This window comes from Emydura macquarii, unplaced genomic scaffold (genome assembly GCF_026122565.2).
Source record: "Emydura macquarii macquarii isolate MOO-44397 ecotype Brisbane River unplaced genomic scaffold, CSIRO-AGI_Emac_v2 contig_1644, whole genome shotgun sequence".
Taxonomy (NCBI): Eukaryota; Metazoa; Chordata; order Testudines; family Chelidae; genus Emydura; species Emydura macquarii.
Genome location: NW_027131781.1, coordinates 23,225,673 through 23,246,059, shown reverse-complemented (window position 1 = coordinate 23,246,059; position 20,387 = coordinate 23,225,673). Strand labels below are relative to the sequence as shown.

At 37.1% G+C, this 20,387-nt stretch overlaps 1 protein-coding gene across 23 annotated transcripts in view; it reads right to left on the bottom strand.

The window, feature by feature from the left end:
* The window catches only part of TCF12 (transcription factor 12), a 273,293-nt gene that overhangs the window by 239,759 nt on the left and 13,147 nt on the right, over positions 1-20,387 (bottom strand). For 2 of the 23 annotated variants that reach the window (XM_067555919.1, XM_067555921.1), the window contains one exon: positions 15,036-15,125. The exons of 20 other annotated variants lie outside the window; for them this stretch is intronic. The gene's annotated coding sequence lies outside the window, so the exon portion shown is untranslated. Of the gene's footprint in view, positions 1-15,035; positions 15,141-20,387 lie in introns of all 23 variants that reach the window. One more of the 23 variants, XM_067555920.1, reaches the window with a different exon arrangement.

The following is a 20,387-nucleotide window of genomic DNA, read 5'->3' as shown; positions in this document are numbered from 1 at the left end:
ACAGGCCCTGAGAGAAACAGATTTCCAATTTAGCAAGGTATTGAAATACATGCCTAACTTTAAGCATGTAGGTAGTATTACTGAAGTCAGTGACATGCACATGCCTATGTACCTTGCTGAACTGGTGACAAAGTGAAGATGTTCCAGTGTTTGGGGAAGTGAGAGAGAGAGTATTGATCTGGTCAACTACGAACCAATTAGGTATAAGCAGTGTTTTTACACCAACTGCAAGATTTAGGCAGCTAGAAAGAATTAATTAAGAAGCAAAAAACAACACGTGGGAAAAAAGTGAGGGTTCAAAGATGATAAAAGAATAAGAAATTTTAAGGAAATAAATGAAATAAAGAAATTAAAACAAATTCAACTGGAAATCAAAAACTGAACAATTAGCAGTTGATGAAGTATATAGAAAGCAAACAGCAATATTGAGAGTCAGTGAGGTCATTAAGAGACATAAGTGGGAAGTTAGTGACAGATGAAGGTAAAGTTGCCAAAAGCCTCATTAATTCTGTGTATATTTACAAGAGAATACGAAGGTCAACTCACAATGAGGGGGAAGGAGAGGACAAATCACATATTCCTGGATTAGGGGAAAGGAGAGAATCTTAAGCAATTGATTACACTAGAACTAGGGATCAGGAAGCTGGAAATGTTAGAAGTCAATAAAGCAATAGGCCTGGGCCATTTATACCACAGAATTCGGAAGTAATCAAAGAAAAAGGAAGAGATTTGCACTATAAAATGGCTGCTATTATATCCATTGGGGGCAGGGGACTGAAGGAAGAACTCAAACAACATTAATCGCAGTGAGCAAACTGGAAGCATCAGAGTTATTGGGCTACTGAACACAAACTATCATCTTGGAGGGATGGGGGCGTGGGGGAGGGGAAATAGGTCAATGCCTAACAATTTTGCTTCAAGGAAAACTGGAAGTTAATGTTACAGAAATATTCTAATCATTCTGTCCAATTAAAAAAATATTTCACACACAATTATTCTCTTAAACAGTTATCTTGACATCCTCGTAAATGAGATCTGGACTGACAAATTCAGGTTCCACTGGAAACCATCCAAATTTAGTCAGTTTCAAACTTAATAACCAATATAGAAATTACTGAAAAATCAGTTTTAAAACTGTAATAGAATTTGTCTTAGAACAACAGTGAGTCCCAGGACAACCCCAGTCACCCCATAATCCCAGTCTCCCTGCCAATTTCCAGTCCCAGTTTTCCTCTCCTTCCCACCCCCTGCCAGATTCTAGTTCCAGTCTCCCACGCCTCTACCCCTGGATTCCTTGTCCCAATTGATTCCTTCCTCCCTCAGGTCCAATTCTTGTCCCCTCTGCTCTCCTCCAGACTGCCTGTGTCCTGGGGGGAAACGGGGAGTGAACAGGAATTGAGTGTATAGAAAAGACAGGCTACTGAATCTGTTATGGGACCTAGACAGTCTGCAGTAGCTCAGATCTGCAATTGCAGGGAAAATCTTGCTCAGCCCCAGGCCGGAGCATGGCCAGCATGGATTGAACCTTCGGGGAATAAAGCCACAAAGCTCTAGCAACTCTCCGAACCCATGCTAACTACAATTTTCAAAGTTTTATAAAACCTAACTAAATTTTGGGTAGAACTTCACGTAGACTGCAAAAGGCACTTCCCTGATATAGAGCACCCCCCTCCTCTCCAGCCAAATTTGAGTCCTTGATCCAAAGCAAGCAGGTTCTAGAGCTTTTCAAAGACAAGGCTGCCATAATTTTTTAACATGGGTGAAACAATGTTATTTTCACTAACAGATACATGACATTCAGAGCAAAGAGTTAAAACAAAGTCCTATACACTTATTTCCCCTTACCTCAGACCTTAGGACCTTAACATTAACCTTTCCTTGAAAGTATTTCCAAGTGCCCCTTAGCCAAGCTAACATTCATCTCTGAATGGAAGAAGCAGACTATCCTGCATGTAGCATGCTGTATCTGAACTGTTTCAGTTTGATCCAGCATGAAACATTTCAGCTCATATAATCAAGAGTCTAGGAAAAACTATAAGCAACTGAAAACAGGTGCTTATACTGGGAAGTGTCAGGCAACCTTAATAATAGATGGTGCTACCAACACTGCCTGTAACAGAGACAGTATAAAGGTTTCATCACCATGCATTTGGGACAGTCGCATTGCAAATAACAATGCCATGTCATAATCATGCTCAAGGAATTATCTGGGGGGAGTTTGATGGCCTGTGTTATACTCGAGGACAGACTAGATGATCACAATACTCCCTTCTGGCCTTGGAATCTATGGTGTGTTATGAAAATCATTCCAAACAAGGGCTGACAAAAAGCTCCCATACATTTTCAAAACTTTTCTAAAATTAGTCCATTTGCTATAAAAATGTACCTTATACACAATCTACATGAAGTTTTAGTATAAAACAGTTTTAATCTCACCACTTTTACCGTCAATTGTATTAACTACCATGAGTACAACCAAACAGATCTGATAGAGAAAAATAATGCTTTTTTTTTTTTTTTAAATAAATATATGTCTAGCCCCACTGGGTTGCGAGAGCTCAGATTTTCAACCTGTCACTAGTACAGGAGTGAATACTGCCTGGGCTGGCCTTCCATCCAGTCTAATTTAGGAGCATAGGGAGGATGAATGCGAAGAAGTGAGAGCATTTTTGTGACTGGCTGCTTTTTAAGAAGGCAGCAAATTTGAAGGAGCTCAGAGGTTTTTAATGTTAGAAGTAGCCCCTGGTGAGATGACTTAGAGGTCAGATTGCAAAAGAGGCAGTAAAAGGTGAATGAAAATGTACTTTAAAACATGGTTATGACCTCCTCAAACAATTATATACCCACAATTACATATATATATAATGTTTTACTGTCTAAAAGCGATTAAAAAAATCAATACTTTTCTTTGATACTACCAAAGGGAAAAACCACAGCATGGGGAAAAGCTATGAAAATAGATAAATTGTCTACAGCCATGTTCTGTTGTACAAGACATCAATACAAAGATTAGCTTGAGACAGATAATATATACATAGACTAGAAGGTTCAAGGCTGGCCTCAATATTGTTTATACTGTATGAAAAACCTGGAGGAAATGTACCCTCTCCCAGAAGCAGCCAACTATTAATGAAATGCAAGCAGGTATGCACAGGACAGTGGAACTGTCCAAATACAATTCAGAATGAATTTAATAGGTTTAATAATGGATCAACAGATGATGTAATTCAATTAAACCATTTAATCAGACTACAGATCAAAACTGAATTACAACATCTATGAACTAAAAGGAAAAAAACAAGAGAGGAGAAAAACCTGAAGCTCTTGGAGATAATTTGCAAAGATAATACACTAATCTTCTCTATGTCCTCCCATGGCAACACGTTAAAGGCAAATTACGTCTTGGTGGGTATGCATTATAACAGCGAAAGCTTTTGTATCCCAAGAAAACCATTGCAGAAAGAGTGTGAAGCAAAGTGAATCAAAATTAATGAAAATATTGGGAGCGTTAATGGGGGAGATTAGCCAGCCATGAAAATAACAGGTTGGGGGGGAGGATGTGTTACTGCAAAGATAATTATGTATCAGCTCCTAAGGTCCGAGGTTTCCAAAGGCTTCAAAAACAGTAGCACCCACAATTAATTCTAAGTACAAATGTTAATCATTGGATGGCTGTTTGCACCAACAAGTCAGCCCATAGCATAGCTAATTTGTAACTTGAAATTTGTCATCTGCAAAAAGAGATTTCAGCCCAACTCAAAACCTGATAAACCAAGAAACAGACTCAAGATTTACACAGTTGTCAGCCACTCACCAAGCGGACACCAAGACAAACTTGGCATGCCACAAAGTGCAGGTTATTAAAAAACAAAATTTACTGTACTTCTTGCTAGCCAATGGCAATTTTCTAAGACAGTCAGCATTTCATTACTTTTACCAACTTCACTGACAAATCTAATATCCTAGCTCCTTAAATTGGTTTACATCCCTGAAAGCCCAAAACAAAACCACACAGGCTAAGCATTATAGAATAATTTCACACCACCACTCTCACCCCACGGAGGGCAGAGTTAAGTTTGTCTGGGTATCACCATGGTGACAGTAGCTGATTACTGTTCATATGCTTGGGGCAAGGACAGTGTGTTGGTGAGGGGAGTGGGTTTTGATGGGTGAGAAATGATTCATATAGCTGTATGGATTGCCTCTATTTCCTTGTTTTAAGTTGCGCATTACTTTCCCTTAGCAATCTTAGGCGTTCTTAACCAAATTTGTGTGTTTGAATAGACAAGTGCCATTGATTTTTATTTCCTAATGTTATGATAATATGACCTGGTTGGTCACATTATTACATTATGGTGTAACTTTGGGCAAGTAATTCACTGCTTTGTGATACAGTTTGCCCATTTGTACAACTTAGAACAAGTGAAAGGATCAGGCAATGGTGAGCCTTTAAACATGCAAAACAAAATGTTTTCACCTTAATGAACAGTGATCACCATGACCAGAACTTCGCTTGGATTAACCCCTTTGACATTTAGATTCCTCAAATTCTAATACTAAAACAAGAATCTTTTGCTCCACAGTCAGCTCCATAATATGCTTGTTCCCTCAGACTTCTCAGTTTGATCCTTGCTTCCCCCTATGTCTAAATCCCTGCATCTGCCTCCTGAAATTCACAGGAATCGCTGTGGACCTCAAAGCAGTTCCTCCAACTTGCTTAATCTAAGACTGTATGAGACCAAGGGGGGAAAGAGAATCACAAAGTAATTCACAACAACATTTCCTTAATGAGTTTAGAGCACCTTTAAGTTAGAGTTGGTAAGCAGCCTAACACTGAAAGAAATAATTATTTATTTAATTATCTTCCCAAACGGAAGGTTTAAAAAAAATCTTTAATTCTGCTGAAACTTAAGCTTTTTGAAACATGAGAACAGCCATATTGAGTAAGACCAAAGGTCCATCTAATCCAGTATCCTGTCTTCCGACAGCAGCCGGTGTTAGATGCTTCAGAGAGAATGAACAGAACAGCTCAATTTATCAAGTGATCTATCCCCTGCCATCCAGCCCCAACTTCTACCAATCAGAGGTCTAGGGACACCCATAATATGGGTTGCATCCCTGACCATCTTGGCTAATAGCGATCGATGGACCTACCCTCCATGAATTTAACTAGTTTTTTTTTTAATCCAGTTATACTTTTGGCCTTCACAACATTCCCTGGAAATGAGTTCCACATGTTGACTGTGCGTTATGTGAAGTACTTGCTTTGGTTTTAAACCTGCTGGCGACTAATTTCAATGGGTGACCCCTAGTTCATGTGTTATGTGAAGGGGTATAACATTTCCTCTACACCATTCATAATTTTATAGACCTCTATTATATACCCACTTAGAAAAGATATGACTAAGATGAACAGTCCCAGGTTTGTTTTTTTAATCACTCCTCATCTGGATATTCCAGACCCTTAATCATTTCTGTTGCCCTTCTCTGTACTTTTTCCACTGCTCGTGTATCTTTTTTGAGATGGGGTGACCAGAACAGCATGTAGCATTCAAAGCCTAGACATATTATGAATTTATATAGTAGCATTATGATATTTTCTCTTATCTGTTTTTTCCTAATGGTTGCCAACATGGTTTGTTTTTGACTGCTGCTGCACATTGAGCAGATGTTTTCAGAGAACTATCCAAGATGACTCCAAGATCTCCCTCAAATGGCAACAGCTAAATTAGACCCCATCATTTTCTAAGTATAGTTAGGATTATGTTTTCCAACATGCATTGGTTCGCATTTATCAACACTGAATTTCATCTGCCATTTTGTTGCCCAACCACCCAATTTTGTGAGATCCCTTTGTAAGTCTGCATAGTCAACTTTGAATTTAACCATCTCCAGTAATTTTGTACCATCTGCAAACTTTGCCACCTCCCTGTTTACTCCTTTTTCCAGATCATTTATGACGACGTTGAACAGCACTGGACCCAATACAGATCTCTGAGGGATGCTGCTATTTATCTCTCTCCACTGGAACACTGGCCATTTATTCCTACCCTTTGTTTCCTACCTTTTAACCAGTTACTGATCCAGAAGGGGACCTTCCCTTTTATTCCATGACTGCTTACTTTGCATAATAGCCTTTGGTGAGGGACATTGTCAAAGCCTTCTGGAAGTCTACGTACACTATATCCACTGGATCACCCTTGTTCCCACGTTTGTTGATCCACCCAAAAAATTATAACAGATTGAGGAGGCATTATTTCCCTTTACAAAAGCTGTGGTGACTCTTCCCCAACATATCGTGTTCATCTGTGCTTGATAATTTTGTTCTTTACTATCATTTCAACCAAATTTGCCTTGTACTGAAGTTAGGCTTACTGGTCTATTATTTCAAGGATTGCCTCTGTAGTCCTTTTAAAAGAAAATCAGCATCACATTAGTTATCCACCTATCAGCTACTGCATAGTCCAATTTAAGCAATAAAGTACATACTACAGTTAGTTTTGCAATTTTATATCCGAGTTCCTTCACAATTCTTGGGTTAATACAATCTGATCCTGGTGATTTATTACTGTTTACCCATTTCTTTCAAAACCTTTTCTATTGACATCTCAAACTGGGATAGTTCCTCAGATTTGTTACCTAAAAAAAGAACAGCTCAGGTGTGGGAATCTTCCTCACGTCCTCTGCAGTGAAGCCTGATACAAAGAATTAATTTAGTTTCTCCACAACAGCCTTGTCTTCCTTGAGTGTTCCTTTTTCACCTCAATCATCCAGTAGCCCCACTGATTGTTTGGCAAGCTTCCTGCTTCTGATGTATTTCAAAAAATATTTGCTGTTAGTTTGTGTCTTTTGCTAGTCGCTCTTCAAATTATTTTTTGTCCTTCCTAATTATACTTTTACACTTGACTAGTCAGGGTTTATGATCCTTTCTATTTTCCTCATTAGGATGTGACTTCCAATTTTTAAAAGATGTCTATTTGTCTCTAACAGCTTCTTTTACTCTATCATTTAGCCATGATGGCGTTTATTTAATTAATTTTTTTATTTGGGGTATGGCATATAGCAGGGGTAGCCAAATTTATTGACACCCCCCCCCCCCGCAACTCCCCTCCACCACTGGGCAGAATCCTCTAGCTCCATCACCCTGCCCAAGGGCAGAAGCTCCAAGCTCCCCACTCCAGTCAGGTACACGGAGAATTGGGGGGGGGGGGAGAGGGAGTAGAGAGGGCACCACGAGCTGCCCTTTAACTGTAAAAGCGCTGTATGTAGCACACAAGCCTCAGTTTGGCCACCCCTGGTGCATAATTTGAGCCTCTATTATGTTTTTTTTTTTAAAGTTTCCATGCAACTTGCAGGCATTTTATTCTTCTGACTTTTCCTTTTCCTTTCCATTTAACTAGACTTCTCATTTTTGGGTAGTTTCCCTTTTTGAAATTAAATGCTACTGTGGTAGGTTTCTTTTATTGTCACTCCTAAAAAGATGTCATGCATTATAGTTCTGAGACATTATTTGACAGAACTTTAAAAAAAAAAAACTGAGAAGAAAAATAGGACACAGCTAAAGAATTGTTTAATGTCAGTTTTATGTCTGTGCCTATTTTTATTTTAAATAAATTTATAGAATGGAAAATATTAGTAAAGCAAATCTATGTGACCTTACTTTATTTTTATTGTTTAGGTCTTTTAAACTAATGTTATTAGCATGCGAGTATTAACAAAGCAAAAAATCTTAACATTTAACAAAGTTTATGAAACACTTCTGAAATATTCAATGGGAGCTGCTAAATCATTTTTGTTGTATGAAGGTACTAATGAACTATAACTGCTGGTAAAATCCTCAGCAGATTTCAATATGACCTGCTATATGACACAGTGGCCTAATAGTAATAAAATTATTGTAACAGACTAATATCTGACCCCTCCATTTTAGCTTTTTGAGCCTCTGTGTAAGATTTTCATTAAAAGACAACATCAGTTATTTTGTAACGTGAAAATTTTACTGAAGGTAACAGTAAATGCATTCTGCAGGATTAAAAAATTAGCACTTGAACTGCTACACTTTTTATTTTTAAAATTTAATATAACCTATTAAGTTTTAAAGCTATTTTCCCCTCAAGAAAATGTTAATTTCCTCAAATGTTTACTAAAAGTGAATGTTTGTATTTTCTTAGAAGGGTACAGAGGTTTTATAGATAACATATATATGCACGCACACACGAGAAAAGAAGAGGTGATTTGTTGTGGGATTGTGCTCTAACAGGTATTTTCACATTAAATAGTTTTAGACAAATAAGCGATCCACAAATCAAATTCTCACTGTAATGGTGCAGTAAGGTATTCCATTGTCCCAGACAAACCAAAAGACAGACAAGAGGCAATGGATGCGGTTTAAGTAGGTTGCCACTTTATTCACTTCAAATATCTGTAAGTGCCCTGCAATAAGTTGTACACTACAGGTCTTCATTATATCCTTAGTTGTTTCTTCCTACTTGGGAGGGATATCATCAGCCCTCCCCCTTCCCAACCTCATCCCAACCAGCTGGTTGCTAGGACCTCATCAGGCTCCCCTCATATGAGGTCAAAGGGGCTGAGGGCCTGGCTCCCTGCTGTACCTGACATTAGAAGCCCCAAAACTCCCAGCCCTAGCTTCCTTAAAGCATGCTTTCCTCTAAACCCCTTCCAAATTATTTTATCCAATAACCATAGCCCTTCTGTAATGAGTACATGCACTGTATTTCTGCCACATTTTTTAAGTTACCAAATTATGACATTTTAACCTAACTCCCTTCCTACATCAAGTTCCTGACCTGCTGTAAGAAAGGCCAAAGCAGAGTGGAGTTTTTGCCTACCTTCCCATTCCCAAAGGAAAAAGGCAACTAGAATGATATGCACAGCAGATCATGAAGAAACCCAATCCTACTCTGCTTCCATGGATGAGAGGGTAAGTGTTGCCAGTCCAGTCATAGTGAGAGGGCTTCTCTAGAACTGCCCAGGGTATAAATATTGCCCCTCTCCCAGTGACCTAAAAAGGCAGTGTCCTGTCCCCCCAATCTGGTCTAGACACTTGCTGTCCCTTCCTGACCAGTACATTTCTCCCTTTCTTCCACTCTACAACCACCCATTTTCATCCAGCTTGCCAGACAAGGACCCTCCACATACGGTTGCAGTGAGCACAAATATCTACAGTTCTTTTCAATTCTTCTGCATTTGATATGCATTCAGTCAGCAATATTTCAGAAGCTTTTCCTTCAGTCCAAAATATTATATATACACATTTCTGTATGTTCCATGGAGATTCATATTTAATAGAACAAAGCTGTTTTTATGACAAATTAAACAAAACAAAAACAAATTCTCAATGGAGGGGAGACAAATTGTGAAGGACCTAAAGTCAAGACCATCAGGTTATATCAATTTGCTTCATACAATTTAAAAATACACACAGTTGTATCATGATTAGCTTTTCCATCTTCCTTAAAGTATACAGTCTGTCTAGCTGTATCCCAAGGGGTATTATTAAATATTCAAAATACAGAGCACAGTAGAAATTCAGTCACATTAACACAGTCTTATTTCTTGTTTCAGTCAGAGTATGTTTTGTCAAAAAACACTTGATTACTGAATATTTTAGACGACTTGTTACTATATCCATGATTATTAGATCATGGCCATAGGCGAGACACTGGTACATATATCCAACTGTCAAAGTGAATTTAATCTATTAACTACAAAGATAGCTACAGACAAGGCTGTTTTCCATTTATACATCTGAAGACTGGATTTGGATTTTTTTTCCCTCCAACTGAGGTAAGAGAGTTTGTTACTAATTGTGTTAAATTACACTTTCCGAATTATACTTTTCGTGTAATGAATGTATGGAAATACCATGCATATATAATTGAAGTATGTTGACACACACACACAGAGCCGACAATGGTTCTAAGATGCAGTGTTAAGCCCCAACTTAAAAATTTCCAATTTCATATTTACAGAAGGAAACATTTTACATTCGGCAGGCACACAGTTTAAATTCATAAAGTCAGAGAAATTTGAGTTAAGGCATTTAAAGTATAAAAATCTACAGACAGTGGAAAAAATCTAACACACTGGACGGGGCTTTTTACAAACATGTACAAACCAATTTATATGAATACTTAGGAGAAGAGGAAGTCATTTTTATTAATACTTTGCAATTCTATGAGCTCCTTTGGATGAAAGATGCTAAATTGCATGACACCGCCTCTATAATGTAAATATTACTCATATTTCACAGCTGAGGAAACTGAGGCATGGGGACTTTTACTGAATTTGCCAAAAAGTGTGTGCCAGAGCAAGAACCAGAACTTTCACCTACTGGCCCTGTCCTTTAAAACACAAGATTATCCTTCCTCTTATATAATAATGTAAGTTTGACAGGAATTTTGTATGAAGACATTAATTCGTGCTTCAGCTTATTTAAAGTACATGAACAGCTTTTAATGTCAGGTGAATAGCAACATTCCCCTGTGCACTGCACTGAATATGTGCATTTTCACAGATTAAAATAAAGTCCAACTGGCTTTAGAACAACCACCAATAAACTCAAATAGATATAAGAATTTTCAGTTTGTGAGGAAAAAAAAAAAAAAAATTATTTTTTTTTTACTACAGCCCAAATGAAACATCAAAATATCGGTGACCCAGAAGCCCGTAATTTGAATCCTCTATTGAAACTATAATATGGTGGGAGAAATGCTAGAGAAAAACAATTTTAATGTATTAAATATCCCAAGTACATTGCATCAACTCATAAAATTGATCTGGCTATTGAAGTGTTAGAATTCTATTTTAATCTGTCACAGTTATGTCAATGACCATTTCTACTTGTATAAAATAAACATGCAGTTTAGCTGTTTAGTGAAGGTGTTGATAAACATTCCAAACTTAGCAATTAAACTTGCAATGGTGCATCACAATATTATTAGAGATTGAGCACTGCTTGTGGTGAAGCACATAACATATTTTGTCACAGCCACGAAACATTTATGTTTTTACCCAAAAGTAGTATGAGCAACACATGATTTATGAAACTCAAGTTAACAGCCATACTTACCTCAATTAAAACTTTTAACTCAGAGTCAGAGCTTGTTTTGTCAAGGAACACTTGATTATTTAATCAATAGCACAGACTTGATTCCATAATGGTAGGCACAACTTCATGGCCGAAAGCTGGACATCAAAAATGTAGTGAATGAGTTTAGTCAGGGTTTCGTCTCATGAAAGCAATGGCGCACCCAAAACTTTCACCAGAGTATCTATCCTAAATTTTATTTACACTTTCAGGGCTCTCATAACCATATTTTAAAATATCAAAATACTTATGAAAAGTTTTGCAAGTTTGAATTTTAAGGTATAACAAAATAGTTGTAACTTACCAAGCATTCTTTGTTAAAACTGAGCACCCTATGGATATTGTCTGATTAATTGCTAATCTTAGAATGCCCTAATAATTTGTGAGCAAGAGAAACAGGGATAATTTGTGTACTGCACAGAAGTATTTTAACAGGTTTATTCATTTAGCAATATACCACTAGATTTTCATATGTATTCAATTTACTACACTGCATTTGCAATTAAGAGATGAGCTCTTTCTTAAAATCAAATGATTTGAAGGTTCTCTCTGTTTTTGTCCAAATCTTGGCAAATGGATTTGTTATGGTAGTCAAAAGTAAAGGTGTACTTTAGGTTTTGGGTTATGAAGTTTAATGATGTTCCAATACATGAACCTGTAATGGTTGAAATAAAATGGGGCCTTTCAGAAGATTAAACATTGATATTTGGTAAAGAGGAAACTGTGTGGGTGGGTGTGTGCAATGACCTTATGATAAATTAAAGCTATAAAATAGATGCACTTAACAGGCAACTCGAAACATCTTTCCTGCTCTTAACCACTTGTGAGTAATAGTCATCTCAAGCCCATGCCAATAAAGCCTTTTTAGCAAACGATTGTTTATTCCTTATATATCATTAGGTTCTTGTTATTCTGACAAGTCATACCCTAAAAGATCTAATTTTAATCATATGTGATCTCTTCACTTTATCTAAAGTGAGGGATGATTTTCTAATAATCCAAAATTATACTGCCCCAAACTCACTCCCCGCATTCTTGCTTGCAGTTCTTGTTCAGAAAGCTCCTACTAAATCCAGTGGCAGGTCCTTTGATATTACTCCATTATTACCACATTGTAACACAAAACCATCTGATAACTCTAAGACAGTGGTTCCTAACCTGTGGCCCATCGGGGCTTTCAAAGTGGCCCGCGGCTCCCCTCCTGCTGGCTGCAGAAGGTAGCCACTACCTAAGGACCCAAGCGGAGTGCATTTTGGAGGGGCTAAAAACAGGTGCAGGCTCCTTACTGCAGTCAAGGGGATGGGAGATCAGCACTCCCCTCCCACGGCTCCAGCAGCGAGAAAAGTGCTCTGCCTGGGTCCCTAGGTGCTGGGGTCCCTGCTGGTGCCAGAGGGAGGGGAACACAGATCTCTGAAACCCTGGCTGCAGAAGGGAGCCACTGCCTAGGGACCCAGGTGGCACGCACAGGGCTACAGGGCACATGTGGTTTCCCTGCTGCAGCCAGGGAAACTCATTCTATCTGGGTGCAGTGGGGGTGGCCCTGCTGGTGGAGACTGGTAACCCTTCAGGGTTGTAAAAATGATATCTGTGGCTCTCGAGTCAAAAAGGTTGGGAACCACTGCTCTAAGATAACTACCACAACATTTTAGGATATCGGTAAAGGAACCTAGAACCTTTCACATCGAGATTGTTATTTCAAATGGAATTCTAGCTAGTGCTGACTAAATAAAGTTACAATCTGTGTACATATTGGCACACTCATTGGTCTACGAATGTGTAATAAGTCAGAGGTCTCAGTCCCTTTCAGTGGAAAAGTTGCCACAATACACAAAGAACATCAAATCAGTCAGCATTACCAGACACAGTTCCAGACCATATTAGCAAAGAGGTCAAAGACTGAATTCATATAAAACGAACTTTTGTCTGAACCGTGAAAGGCTTTCTTCCGAAAATGAACACAGACCCACTGGAAAGACTGTGAGGGGAAGCATGCATTGTTGTCAGTGCTGTACCTGTTCCAAAGGTAACTAGAGGGCTTCCGTCTAGAGGGCTGCTAATGCAGCACTGAACTCACTTAAAATGTATAAAAAGAGGGAAAAAAGCGTACAACAATGCCTTGCGGAGTTATAAATTTCCTTGTTTCACATTCTCACTGCAATCAGTGCTGACCTCCCTTCTACCTATCAGAGTCAAATCACTGCACCAAGGTCACTCAAGCCAATAACTTGTCTACCCAAGTTAAAACAACAGATGAAGAATCTGTAAGCAGCAGGACATGTCTAAATTGCTTAGTACAGCATTGCTGTAATACTTCCTAAGGCCGAGTCCAGCTAACGCTACAGCTCCCTAGTACTATAGATGTCACTGATGTGATGAATGTGCAATGTTTTGGCCACAGTAAGATGAAAACTCTCTCCCCTCCCTCCCCACCTCCCCCACCCCCAAGTACAATAAAGACAATAAAGTATTCATTATGGAATTTCACCCTTCTTTAATTCACTTTCATGAACTGAGAGACTCCTAAAAGTTTCTTCTTTAATTCCTATTTACATTTCTCTTCTCAGAAAATGATGCACAAAAGCTGAAGCCAACCAAGTAGTGAGGGATAAAAAGTAGGAGTAACCTCTGTGAATGTGTCATTCCAACATTCCTCTCCCAACGGGTGTTTTGGTAATTGACAAATTACAAAACCAAAAATGATCATTCATATAAACTCAATGTATAGCACAGCATTTATCAGATTCATAAGTGAATATTTTCTTATTAAAATTGGAATTGGAATCTTGATGTCTTGAAATTGAAATGAACAAAAAATCTTGATCAAATTCCATCTTAAAGACAACAGTCTTTCCAAGTCCCCCTTCCGAGACAAGAAACTAGCTAATTCCTGCAGTCCACCTCATATCACAACATATGTGAACCTATCTGTTATATTAGTCTGAAGTACTGTTAGCTTGTGTATCCCATACTTCATCTGGGAAAAAAACAAAAATATGCACCACTTGCCAAGAAAAAGTGAAGACAGCATTCCACAAGATTGACCTACACGGATACTAAAAACCACAAACACACATATACGCTGTTATGCTTGCTGAACAATTAATCCCATATGCTATATATTCTCTAAGTAGGTATAGGACTAAATGCTTCAACATTTAGGGAATGTTTGGGGAGGGGGGTCATTTTTTCACTTTAGCCGTATTGTGAACCTATAAATAAAATGTAAAGCAAATCATGTACTTCAGTTGGAGCATGGGAATCCACCCTATTAATAAAGATCGCAGAAAACTGGATATCTTGTCTAAAGCACTATACAAGAACCCAAATTATGGACAGAACACTCCAAAAATGGAAAGATAGAACCATAGATCTTTTTTTAAAGAATAAAATTATTTGAAGAGTATTAAAGACTAATATATCTGTTACTCTTCACAAGTGACTGCAGTCAAGTACTAGTCTATACATGTCAGGAAACTAAGCATGCAAGAAAAACATTACAAAAAAAATAAACTAAGAACACTGATACCTCAACCTGTACATACATTTCATTTGCTGTTATTACATAAGTTGTTCACAGCATAAATACAAATAAATGTTGTGCTAATGACCACATCCTGAACGAGGATTCAAATCACAATTAGCTTAACAATTAAGTTGTGCAATTTAAATTAAAATAAATTTTTCTTCCCACTGCAGAACTACAGTTATGTACTTATGCTGACAGGATACTTTCATATCAACACACCGAGCACTTCAGGAGACGCAACAGCTCTGCCAAGAATTCTGCCTTCAAAGGACCTTCATTGCTATGGCAACAGCATGTTCTTCTGTAACCAAGTCAGAGGCGGCCTATGACACATACATGAAAGATGTCCAAACTCTGATTCCTCCTTGCAGCTCAAGATTCATTCTGTCATATACGTACCAATTTTCACTTGCAGAAATACAAGGTATGAAGCAGTATTTGACGACAGTTCAGAGGTCACTTAGGTTATCTAAAAATAAACAGCTGCATCTAGAAGAAAAAATGCTGTTCAGATTATAAAGCAAATATTGGCAATTCCAAAAGCCAGTGGAAAAGAATACTATCATTAGAGGAGAAAAGTTTTACGTAATATCTGCCACATTCCATCTCTCCCCAAGCCCCCCCACCAGCACCACTACAGAAAAAATATTAAATACCGTGAGTGCAGTGAATTAGTACATAATTGAAGCAAGTATTATCTGTTCAACACCACCACCTTGATATTACAATCAGTTTTATTGAGGGGGAGGAATTTTGCCTAACACACAGAAGTCACCTCCCACCCCCCCCCCTTTTTTTTTTTTTTTTTAAATAAAGTAAGTGCTATGGGATATTAACATGCAAAAATGCCACCAGGACTGACACACACAAGCTCTGTTTTTAGGACATCATCCAAAGAATGGCATTTCTTACCATGCACCCACCAATCATCACTGCCCTGACCCCCACAAGACTTGATATTTGATCCCACAACTTTCCAGTTCAGCAGTAAGAGCACTACAAAGCATGTAGGTACAAAACATAGGTTAAAGCAAACATGTTACACTGCAGTGATATCGGCATTAGACACAGTTATTTGAATCATTAAAAATAATGAATAGCATAAAGGAAGACTTGAGTTTCCAAGGTTTCCTGTTGAACTGTGCTTTAGATCTCAAGGATCAAGCATAAATGACCAGCCTGTAGTTCCTCACATTAAAGGTAGTTCCTCATTTAGGCCTAATGTTTCCTTGAAGATCAGAAAATTATGAAGGTAATACCAAATGAGATGAACAACAAGGACTCACATTCTCAGCACTCAAAATAACCATGCACTTAAAGGATCCGTGTATTGCTCAGTGCAAGTCCCCACTGGTTTAGAAAGCTTTAAGACTACTTCCAGTTGTACATTAAAAAGAGATGGCATATTGAAGAGCAATATCAATTATATGCACAAATAGAATTTTCTTTTAAAATATGTTTTTAAAGATTCAAAACCTTCCTACAAGTTTGTGTGGCAAAAAATCATCTTTTATTAAGTTGACCTGCAAAGATGATAATAGCAGCAGCTTTTGCTGATTCATGAAGACTTGAATGATAATGATTTTTTGTGGGTTGATTTTTGAGGACAGGATGGAGGCAAAGAAAAAAGATCTTTTTCCCCAAAAAGGTTCTCTCTGTATTTACATTAGTAATATCAAGTCTTGTCTGGCTTGATTTTACTGAAAGACTATTGAGGACTAGAGAACCAGTAGGATTGGGACTTCATGAGAAACTGGAACATGAAGAAGTGTGAGAGCAAGGTGCTTTTATTTAGTCCATTCACTTGAATCAATTAGGTATTAAAAATTAAACACCTGGCAGAAAATCTTTGTTGTTAAAGATTCAAACACCAACTCCAAAAAGAGTGAGAAAGGTCATGCTCTAGTTCTCTAGTGGTCAGTTTAGTCCTTCAGGAAGAACAAGGAAGGCAAGCAACAAAAACTAACAAACAAATAAAAAGCCCATCACAAACCATCATATACCCCTACGGTCGTGCACACCTCACACCCACAGAAGAAACAAATAAAATAGACATATATTTCAGACCTTCTACATGCTCAAAGAACACAAATAAGTGCATTTATTTTACAATTCAAACTAAGGAAAAAAAATGATAATTTATTGCCTGAACTGGTCACCCTTGAACCCAAGTATTGCAACTACCAATCCTTTATACACTCTATAGAACGCAGTCATTGTGACTCCCTGCAGTAGTCAACATTATAACCGGATGTTACTTTTTGAGGAGTAGGTCTCTGATTTGTGAAAATATACAAAAGTTTTTCATTACTCAAACTCTATCATCTTCATTAAATCACCATCTCTTCATAAAGCCTTTGATTCATTTAACATTCAAAAGATGGAAGAGTGGCTACCCTCCTTATGCATTACTTCTCTATTATAAATGAATATTTTGAATGTCAAAAGCAAACATTAAAGGATTAAATGATGCTGTCATTTCTGCTCTTTTTTATTTGCAATGGGCAGCAAAGAGAACTGTGAAGAAACTATGATGATTTTAAACTGTGTTCTTCTGCAAGGATTGTGACTCACAAAATTATTGTATGAGGAAACTGGAACAAGTATTGGTGTCGCACTGAAAATCAAAACATTACAATTAAACAAATATTTGTCCTACAAGCAAAACTGCCTGGTTTAATCATTTCACAGAAAAGCCACAGTACTTTTGGGATAGCATCAAGACAAAAATGTCTTGCTTTCAAATATGCACGTTCCGCTAAAGAAGACTAAAAATACTGTTAACATTTGTTTGAAGTACATCAGTTTTACATACACAAATTCTATAACCACAAATTTTCCATTCTTCTCAACAAAAATACACTAATACACTGAAGCTGACATATTCAGAGATCCTGCTACAAGGCAGCCACACGGTTCCACTGTACTGGTACTGTATTTGCACAGCTTTATATATACATTAAGCTAAATGTAAATAGTGAGATGCAATGATTTATGCTTTCACTTTTTAATCATCTACATCTTTTTAGGTTTGAATGAAGAACATGATTACAGGTGGAGAAATTATAGCTTAGTTACTTAATTTTTACCAAATTCCTTATTTATTTTTCTTACATATTATGCATATTATGCCTAGATATTCTCAGGATAACTGAACTTCAGCTAATTTTGTTAGCTGCTTGTTTCCCCTCCCTTTGCCCCATTATTCACTTGAGCATTACAAAAATCTTATTTCGGTCTTTTTAATAGACTTTCAAGCTAATGTTTTAACTACTACATGTAAAATGGTAAGATATTGGAATCGCATTTATGACACATTTTCGAAGCAAAAATTACAAGTTATAAATTTAGTCCTTAACAATCGGACACAGAAGATTTGATGACTAAATTAATTATCTCTAAAAGACAGTATGATGTATGAACCCAAAACTGGATACATTAGCTCTCAAGTCTGGTTACAATCAGAAGAGTGACTAAAAATGGGCAACTTCTCACATAATACATCTGGTTCCTGTCTATACAGAGCCATTTTGGCTTATGCTTTGACTACTCTTTACTCCTATTAACAGTGTCAATACAGCTGTGAGTCAGCAAGCTAAATGCTATTCAAACTCTAGCATCAATGGGATTGTATTCAAGTACAGAGTTCCTACAGAATGTGTTACTGAAGATGATGCTTAATACACCAAAAAACCCAGCTTGACTTGCAAATTCCAGGTTGAATTTGCAGAGTTGGCAATTATAAATAAAAAATGTGATTTTTCTAACTGGCAGAAATTTGCTCAGGAATCCAGTGAGAGAATATGGAACCCCAACATGGCATTTCTACCCAAAAACATCACTTTTCAGAATACAATTGCCTCAATGTATTCTACATTGAGCTGTTTCAGTTTCCCCTCTATGTTATCATTGCCCCATCTTCATCAATGGGAATAAGAACAATGGCAATTCTCGTGTAGAGTAGGCACCAGCACTGCCACTTTTACCACTGGCTTGTTGTCTAGAGTTACTCTAAACAGGTTAGATAGAGTAACATTTATACAAACAAATTTGACAAAAAGATTTAGCCAGTCTTCCTAAAACCTGAGGGTGGATAGGGTGGGGGAAACTATTCAGCTTCAATGTGAGGAACAGCTGAAGGTTTGATCAGTTTCAAAACAGGATTGTACAGATCAAAAAATTATGTTCCTGCATGTAAACATAATGAAACACTCATTTTTATAACTGAATTATTAAGTTGTAAGACTTAGAACTACATGAATATTATGTACAGTATCAAAAATATGTAAAAAATTTTTGATATTACAAATATTTCTGTGCTATCTGAAACTTTACCAGTTTTGAGAATTCTATGTATCACTCCCATAGAATTCTACAACTCCTGTCCCGACCTCAGTCCCTCCTTCAAAAAAGTATTGGTAGAGTTTTAGTAACAATTTCAAACACAGCATGCCTGGTCATTATGTGAATCAACATTCCCACAATTAACAGGACAGTGAAATAAGTACTTTTAGGGAATTTCCGGAAACACCTTTGTAAAAACATTGACAACTTTAAAGTTATCCCCAAAATTAACTAATGGATGTAGACATCCAAGAGGTTCTCTAGGCATAGCGCAGAAAATGATTTTTGCCTACTTAACATACATTCTCAAACTTGTTAGATTTCTCGTACACAGAAAAATAAAGCAAAGTCCTAAAGACTGGGTACATTAGTAGCATGATTATCCAGTGACAACAGTGATACATTATTAAACTTAACAAAAGATTCTTTTTCTCATCTTTCTTGGTATTCAGTTAACATCTTCAGCAAAAAATATGCCCTTTATGTTTTTAACGTTATGTTTACAAACACAGCTTTGTTTTACAAATGCAAAAATATAAAGCATTCATTCAAGTAATCAAATTACCAATTATCTCATCGTAGAATCACATAATAGAAACAAACCTTTCCCCCACAACTGTCAAATAATGGATTGTGGCTCTCACCGAGCACCAAGACAACCCACAAATATTCAGGTTAATGTATTTAACAAAATTAGCAACTTAGGAAGTGCCATACCGAATTCAACTAGTGGTCTATCAAGTGCAGTCATGGAGCTATGGCTAATGTTTCTTAGGAAAGAGGGTAACACAGGAAGAGGGATAACAGTGGATCCCTTCCTACTCCTGCAGTGATCATCAAATATCTGGAAAAATTAGATTTGATTTCTCATATCTTAGTATCCTTAATTTCAAATATTAATTATAACATTATCCAGCACTTTAAAATGTAACTATAGTACTTTGTTTTTAATTAGTAAAGGAGGTCACAATAAAGTGCTGTACACAGAAGCATTTGCTTTTGCTTTTCATTTACTGGACCTTTTTTCTTTACAGAACAGCATAAAATGGAGGGATTAATTAAAGTTTAGTGGACGCTTCAAGATGTGCTAATACAGCAAGTTTGAAGTTTTGGTATAAGGCAGCCTCTGTTAGCCTTAAAGAACACATTTTATTCACTAAACAGATTCCTTGAAAGTGAACTTTCAGACAGCATGACCTTATGTTCATGAAAGTCTTAAAATGAGCTATTTTTATTTTGAGAAATATTAGAGATATGAAAACCTTATCAACTGCATCACACTTGCCACTTCATGTAGTCTCTTCTAGAGTTTTTTTCAATTATCTGTTACTATTTCTCCAAACAGGATTTTTCAAAATTAAAAAAAAAAAAAAAAAGTACCAAAAAAATTGCATTTCAAAATTAACT